The sequence below is a fragment of the Pocillopora verrucosa genome, chromosome 1 (assembly GCF_036669915.1).
Source record: "Pocillopora verrucosa isolate sample1 chromosome 1, ASM3666991v2, whole genome shotgun sequence".
NCBI classification, from domain to species: Eukaryota; Metazoa; Cnidaria; class Anthozoa; order Scleractinia; family Pocilloporidae; genus Pocillopora; species Pocillopora verrucosa.
In genome coordinates this window covers 28,708,458-28,717,326 of record NC_089312.1, presented here as the reverse complement: position 1 = coordinate 28,717,326, position 8,869 = coordinate 28,708,458, and the positions used below count along the sequence as shown (strand labels likewise).

At 37.9% G+C, this 8,869-nt stretch overlaps 1 pseudogene; it reads right to left on the bottom strand.

Annotated features, from left to right (window-relative positions):
• Positions 1-6,323: 6,323 nt before the first annotated feature.
• LOC131780921 (GFP-like fluorescent chromoprotein amFP486) lies at positions 6,324-8,366 on the bottom strand (annotated as a pseudogene).
• Between the last annotated feature and the right edge of the window lie 503 nt (positions 8,367-8,869).

Sequence of the window (8,869 nt, the reverse complement as noted above, 5' to 3'; positions counted from 1 at the left end):
ACTGCCAAGAGAACTCCATGAAATCGGGGCCCTGAAATTGAAACTGTTCCTCCCCAAGATCTGTTTTTATGCGTTTGATTTCAAGGAGTGGGCCTTTGCGCTTCGATTAAGTAAAAGTGAAAAAACGAAAGTGTTCTGCTGTTCAAGCCTTGCTTGACTTTAAAAACCTCAATTTCTAATCTTCTTTTATATAGGTATCCCAAGTCTTGCCACTTGATAAGGTCAAGGACTTCATGGTCCAAATAGTTCTTCTATATTTTATTTATGGTTCAAACTACCTTGATGCGCACGTTTTCCATATCAAACATAGCAACAGAGCAACTTCCCCAGACTCCGATACAATAAGTCACTCAAGGGATTACAGTCTTAAAATAAATTTCTACCAAAAGACGTGATTTAAGATAACTAATCTTCCTCAAAACACGTAGCTGTTTACCTAAAGCTTTTTGTGCTCTGTCTATATGTTCTCTCCATAGCAGTCGGTTATCAACCAGAACTCCTGATAGTTTTGTTTTGGCAATGTATTCAAAAAATTTATCGCCACATCCAACTGGTAATAAAGGTCCTACAAATCGATTCTTTTGCATTATCATTACTTCAGTTTTTCCAGTATGTAGGGTAAGTTTGTTAAATTCACACCAAGTATGGCGAATTTCTCAAAAAAGAAGATTTAACTTTACCACGAACTCATCGGTGCTATTTCTTATTGCGAAAGCTGTTGTATCATCCGCTTCACCTTGTGATATACTATCAGAAAAATCGTTTGCATAAATGGAAAGAAGTATTGGGCATAAAAGTGAACCCAAAGGAACCGCATATCTTACTTCTAATAGAGGTGATATGATGCCATTTTACTCTACAAACTGCCGTCGGCTTGATACATAGCCATGCAACCAGTAAAATAACTGTCCACTCAGGCCGCAAGCATGCATTTTGTAGTATAAAATGTCATGATTTACAGAGTCGAAAGCCTTTTAAAATCAATCAAAATTGCTTCTACAACTTTCCCTTCATCTATTGGTCGTTTCCAAGATTCCGTCAGGAACAGAAGGAGTGACTCTGATGACTGACCCTTTCTGTATCCCCAATGGTTTTTATGCAGCACCTCATTTAAATAAGGGTCGTTTGTATCACAAATGATAGACTCATTGATTTTAACTGGGATGCTCAACACAGTCAGGGGTCTGTATTTACCACACTCCCCACTATCACTTCCCTTGTGCAAGAGTTTGAATTTACCAATTTTCCATTGAGTTGGATATTTTCCTTCATAGTAGCTCATTTTGCCTTTGTGAGCAATACTGCAGCAGATCTCCTTGGCAACGATTTCCATTTCCTTTGGTGTTATACCATCACAACCATAAGCTTTACTGATGTTCACTTTTCTCAGCTTATTATAAAACCCGTCGGTATCAAGCACAACTTCAGATATCGTTGGGTTTTACTCTTGCGATGTAAGACTTATCTGCGGCAGTTGGAGGAAAATGGGATGCTAGTTTTTCGCCAACTGTGGCAAATAACGAATTCATGGTTTTCGATTTGACAAGATCGTCATGAATTAATGTATTGTTTTCATCTCTCATTGGGCCAATTATCTTGCTACAAGTATTTTCTTGTCTGTCAGCTGTCTCACAATCTTCCAAAATCCTCTGGTCCTCCTTTCGCTTCACTTAACGTCTTCTTCCAGTATTCTGCTTCCGCTCTTTTCAAAGCTTTGTTTATACTCTTCTCAGTTCCTTATACCTTTTCCAGTCGTTGAAAGTAGTTGGTGAAAAAACACGGACAAGGTACTTGTTCTCGTCGGATAAGCTGTCTATCGTGTTACATACTAGTTCCACTAGTCGCGTAAGAGTCCTGATAGTTGTGGCTTTGTGTGATGTCGGGTTGTAGGATGACTCGTCCAGTAATCTGTCGGTATGTGTCGGTTTCCTGTAAACTGTTGTCCGTAGTGAGTTGTCGTCACGACTTACCATGCAGTCTAGAAAAGGTAGTTTACCATTTTCTTCGTCCTCTCTAGTGAAAGTATCGTCAACGTAGCGTAACCAGAGCGGTATCGTTTGTCGGCAAGTTGAGAGGGCGCTTTCCTCGATGTTCTGCATCACAATTTCTGCTACAACAACAGAAACTGGAGACCCCATAGCTGTACCATGTAACTGTTTGTAGTGTTTACCGTTGTACTGAAAGTAAGTTGACATAAGGCAAAGGTTTAGTAAGTCCATAATGTCCTCTGTCGGTAGTGGTAAGGGGTCGGTAGATTGTAAGATAGCAGTCTCAGTACATTGTAGTGCCAGTTGAAGTGGAATGCTTGTAAAAAGCGATTTCACATCAAATGACATTAGTTTATAGTCGTCAGGTATCTGTACAGTGAAGTCCTCGGCGGATTGTGGTTTACGTCTGGCGGATTGTGGTTTACGTCTGGATTTGTCGGTGAGCGGTTGTAGTATTTTCGTAAGGTACTTGGACAGTTGGTATGTCGGAGAACCACAGAAAGAAACAATAGGTCGCATTGGGAAACCAGGTTTGTGTAGTTTCGGCAGACCATAAAGTTTCGGTGGCTGTGGTACTGAGCACCTTAGTCGAACAACATGCCCTTACATGACTGAAAAACGACGAGGACATAGTTTTTCAACCAACCTAAGAGGAACTCAAAAGTGACCCGACTCCAGCGCTTCAACGCAAGCTCAACAGCACATTACTGACGCTCAAAAAGACAAACGCCATTGACACCCAGCGCTACTACCGACTAGGGTGTTCAGTACCACAGCCACTGAAACTTTACGGTCTGCCGAATCTACACAAACCTGGTTTCCCAATGCGACCTATTATTTCTTTCTGTGGTTCTCCGAACATCACCGACTTATGAACCACACTTTTGACTGGGACTCTGCGCAATGCCTAACCTACAGCACCAATGACTTTCAACGACTGACCCTGCATAGCTGGTTTACTAAATTGGAACAGACTCCCCTTAACAAGTGTCAACCACTACTGGCACCATACAAACGACTCAGTCACGACATTAACATTATAAACGAAGTGAAAAGAAAGACCTAACTTCACAACGGATGGAGACCGACTAATCCCAACCGACCTACGCCACTTGAGTCTTACAGCCAATAACATCACGGCAAAACTGACCAATCAGTTTATACAAACCGGACTAAGAACACTTCAGTGGCAACAACTATTCACTCGACTCCGATAATGACTTCCGCTCACTCTCCCGGACGATCAAACTACACTATTACATGTTACCCCCAGGTTCAAACCATTTACTGTACAGTTTTCAATAACTACGTGTCGAAAAGACATAATTAACATCTACCGGAATCAAAATTGGTCTGAAAAGTCAAAACGTGTCAGGAATTCGCCTCTCTTAAAATCTCAGACGTCTTTAAACGACTTCTAGTTTCTATTTATAGCGAGACTTCGTGTTCATTTTTTCGTTTTATCTCTTGTTCGTTCAATATGTTAACTGCTTGTCTAAACATGACGTTAGTGTCTTTAATGATTATGGAAAAGCTAGCGATCTTTACCGAAGCTGCCAAAGAAAATTCAAATGAAACACGTAAGATAAATTTTTAATATTTTTAAAAGAAAAACTGTAAATGGTAACACGACTAAAGCTGAAGGATACTGTTTAAGTTTAAACGGTAGTGCTTTGCTAATGAAAGTAAAGCTTGAAATGATTTAAGATCAATAAACAGCGGCTATCACAAAGGTGCCACATAGACATGACACTTAATACATCATCAGTGTAAACTGGTGGCAGAAGCAAATAGAGAGGGAAAAACCAGAAACGTCGAATGTCGTTAGATATCGCTTTCCAGCATGTGGGTGTCTTTTTTTTAATCAGCGTAAAGCATAAAGGGATTTATGATCGACATTGGGCAAACAAATAATGATCATAAGTGTTCCAGCAGGAGAGACAGAGACTTGACACTTGTAATTATTTAGAACTTTAACAGACGCTAAATGGAAACCATTGTCAATCAAAGCTAAAAATCTAATATTTCCTTTGTCAAAGTCTTTCAAACTGTTAAATAACTTATTACATTCAAACTTTGAATAGTTAAAAGATGTATTGATTGCATGCTTATCTACAAAGATGGTGAAGCATGACGTTTCGCTGGTTTAAGTGGCCTTTCACAACTCCCCCGTTTACATGTACTTTTACATAGTAGGGTATTTTTTTTATTGTTGTATGTTCTTTTTTTTTTGTAAGTATGCACTAAATATACTAATATGATAAGGGTTATGTGTGCAATTTATGATGGTAATAGGACCGAGTGGAGTCCGAACTAGACATTGGTTGTACGTTTTCATAAAAAATAAATAAATAAAAAACATTAGTCAACTCGTCGAAATGCAAGACAACAGCGCGCGCTCATAACGCGTTCTGTCCACTTACATAGTTATGACGTGTTAACTGCCTCTTTAATTGTCCTATTGCACTTCCCAATTACAAGGATGACGCGTACACTATCCTATTAGTGCTGGAATCGGGCTGGTGATAACCAATCACGTTCGAGAATTTTGTTGTAGTTTTGACTGGTGCGGGATTTACTTGTCATATAAAACCAGAACGCTCTCATGAAGTCATCCTCAACGTCAAATTTCCTTTCTTAATTTTGTATTCAAAATAGGAGCCGTTAAGTGCCGCTCGCATACTAACATTATCTTGTTGTTTAATGCTTTGCTAAAAGTAAAGATTAAAAACTGCGGCCCCTAAAAGGGCGATGCACAGGCACAACTGATAACATAATCAGCTTGGATTAATCGCAGATCCCCGTAAAAAAGGGGTAAATGACACAAAAGTCGACGGACCCATGAAACGATACTAGGCAAGGTCGCAGTCAAAAGGTATTACTACAAAGAAGGAATTTTTAGTTGACATCTGAATGTAAAAAAAAAAGGAAATAGAAGCTTCTAGTTGACTTCCACAGTATTTTCTCTTTTGCATTTTGGTTATTCAAAAAGTCGGAAGCCATGATTATTGCGTCCCACAAAGCACTCAAAACCAACCGAGACATTAACATTTTTTACGGAGACTCAATATTAAAACAGCAGAGACATTTTAAGTATCTTGGCGTGGTGGCAGACGAATCATTATCATGGAACAATCACGTGTCATATGTTGCCTCGAGAGTTTATCCTAAACTGAAACTTTTAGGTAAAATTTCATCTTTTCTTAGCCCTGAAATTTTATTGAAGATTTACAAAACGACAAATTTACCTATTTGAGACTATGGCTGCATCGTATGGAGCTTTTGCAGCAAGAAGAACTCCGATTTTCTGGAAAGGTTGCAAAACAAAGCAATGCGAATAATTTTAAGAACAAATCACTCAGCGTGCACACAGTCAATGACGAAGAGACTTGGCCTGTTAACATTATCTAAAAGGCGCCGTTATTTACGTCTCCAACTAGTATATAAAATCGTACATGATTATCACTGTCCCAGGCAACTTCAAGGGTATTTTGCATTGAGATCAGAACTTCGCCGTAAAGCCCTGAGAGATAGTAAGGAACTTCATCTCCCAAGATACAAAACAGCTATGGGCCAGTCAATATTCGAGTATGCCGCTGCAAAGTAATGGAATGACCTCCCCAAAGAACTGTGTGTTTGTGAAACGCTGAAAAGTTTTAAAATTAAAACTTTTAAACTTTTAGTAGAATCACATGAGGCACAACACAAATGACGTGTAGAAATTTTTTATCACTGTAAATATTTTTTGGTAATTTTTAATTTAATCTTAACTTGTATCGATAGTGAATTGTATTTTTAACAGTATTTTTATTGCTGATCACCAGTTCATACCAGCGTTTTCTATGATGAAAACAAATTTAAATAAAGCATTTATTCATGGGGATCTGACTCTTTCCATTCGCTTTAAACTTGCACTATGGTGGTAAGAACTGACTGCGGAAAGTATGGGATTCATGATGTATCTGAACTTTATCATCTCAACTCGAAAACAGAGATGTAAATCAGTTGCTGTTTTCTTAGATTTAGTTAATGATATGTTTATTTTTGTGCTAAGTCATAATTTCTCAAAAGTTATGTCCTCATTTTACAGTGTCTAATTATGATGACCAGTTGACTCGCGCAATGCGCGGTGGCTAGGGAAAGGACAATTGTTCGGAATGGGTTGCAAGTAGCTACCAACATCATTAGAAAGTGAAGGTAGTCATGAAAAACTGTCGTTTTGAACAAATCGACAAAATGTTTGTATCCAGTTTTAAGTCTAAGGGAGTATTTATGGCTGTAAGAATTGAGAGGATGACACTACACAGTTGATCACCAATGTTTTTTATCTTTTTTTTTTTTTTTTATTTTTCAACTGACCTGATTCGTATTATAGTGAAGTCAGAAATTTTCTGGGAGGTAGTGAAAATACTTCCATCCCAGTTACACAGGGTTAACATGAGCCTTAGCATATTCTTCCAGCAGGACCTTCTTGCCATCTTTGTCACCAAGGTCGGTCCTCACTATGCGATGTTCTACAACGTGGTTCGGAGGCAGTGTGACTGGCGCCTTTGTTCTGTGCAAATGGAAAAAAATTCTTCTTAAAATACAAAATATGCGTTTTACGTTTCCCATCAGCGTTGGTTTTTTTACTGGGTTTTTTTTTTTTACTTTTTTATGAACTTTACCTTTTTTGGTACAATGTAGTTTAGCAATTAATTGTGATTATTTAAAGGATATCATTATAGATAACCTTTAGTATCTTGTGAGGAGTCTTATTCTCTCCCAAACATTTTATTGACACAAGAAATTAGTATTAAGCCGTTCTCTCCAGGCCTTATTCATCCCAGCGTTCTCTTCGGTTGCTTCTATCCCGTAAAACTCAGAAGATGAGAACCGATAGCTTAAAAGAAATAATATTGAACCGTTAGAGCTGTTACAGTACTTACTTGTAAGAAGTGTGAAACTGGCAACTGTGATAACCGCCTTCTTTGAGTAGTAGGAACATAGTCACATCACCTCTCAATATGTTGTTAGAGACGGTCATTTCTCAAGGACGGGTCCCAGCCAATTGTCCTCTTTCCCATTATGGGTCCGTCTGCGGGAAAGTTTACGCCATGAAACATGGATTTGTGTGTAAATGAATTACCCTCAAGACTGCAAAAATTAAGAGAAATTTGAGAAATCAATAAACAAAAATGGAAAATTACCTTGTTCTGTGTCACATACCGAGCGTGCAATGTGATCTGGAGAATATGCGTTTGCGCATTTTGTTTTTAGATTTTGTCATCTCCGCTACGATGTTTTTTCAATTAAACCCATTTTCCCATAGATGCCTCTTTTAATCTTTATATTTAATATAATATATATATTAATTTAATCTTTATAATACTCTTAAAAGAAAATCTTTAGATTTCTTTCATGGAGTATTATCTCAGTCCCATACTAAACATCACTTTCCTACCCAATGTGACCACTGCTGTGGCAACTCCTCCATCTTCAAATGTAAATGACCTTTCATACGACATCCAGCAGGAAAGGCTTGCTTGAAATAGTCGGGCATGCCCTCAGGAGAATAAGTGAAGCACTATTTCCATATTTGAACGCTGACGACAGAATGTCAAAGGAGAATGGAAGGGGTCCTCCCTTGGTGACCCGAAAAGTGGACTTCTGTATTCCTCTAGAATAAGATGATAAGAGTGTTGAAATTATTTTCAGAAACAGCTCATGTATGCCCTGAAACACAGGAAAATTAGGAAGATCAAATATTTTAAGATTCATGCATAATCAGAACTTAATCAAAATACTGTATAAATTTTCATGTTAAGTTGTAAGAAATTTTAATTTAGCTGTAACTGAGCTTTTACAGGACAATTTGCAGTAGCCTTTACACTTCGCCTCACTCTGGAAGCAGATGAAGAAGTCGAATGTCATAGACTGTTGGTAATTTGCAAACGGAAAAAAACAAGCCCATAGTTTATGACTGAAAATCTTATTATAGAATCTTTGATCTTGTTCACTTTGCTTTTTTAAAAAAGGTCTTATTCACTTTTAGTAATTTTTCAAAATCATTGATACCGTGACACCAGGCCTTATTAGACGACAACAATGTGATCTTATTCAAATATTGTTTAACAATAACTTTTAATCCATAGTAATGAAATAATTCATCGTGGTCCGTCTTTTAAGAGACACTTACTCGTACGCTTTCCTTTTCCTTCACCTTCGATCTCAAGTAATGTCCACTGACATTGCCCTTCATTTCAAATTCCATCCTCATGTCTTTTAGAACGACCTGAATAAGTAAAAGGAAAGAAACGATATTTTCTAATGACATTAATATTTTTCAAAGACCTAAGTGGTTTTAATTTCCAATAGATTTACTTGCTCACCATCCATCAATTTTTTTTTTTTCTACTATTAAGATACAGCTTACACCATATCAAATAAACAGTGCGCCTCACACCATTTGGCTATATATATAAATGTCCTACTCTTTGACCTTCTTTTAAAATATTTCCTTGCGCTGCATATTTCATCGCATCAGAAACAAACACTGGGACTAACTTCAGCTTAAGGTGAGTTGGAAGCTTGAGGACATACAGAATGAATTAAATAAGCCATAACTGACACATGAAGACCGGTTAATTAGTATAGCGACACATTACCACGGCATTTTTCTGTCTGGGGTTTGTGGGGCATGCATCTGATGAAGCTCAGATATCTCCACTTTTGAAACAATATTTCATGGTAAAGGCTATACATTTTTCCTTTGAAAATTTTGTTCTTCTCAAAGTATGGCGACTGCAGACTGCAGACCGGGGATAAAATGTAGACTGAAAACTGCAGACTAGAGGTTAAATGCAGACTCGGTTTTAAAACAAACCGCTTTCCCCGGGCAG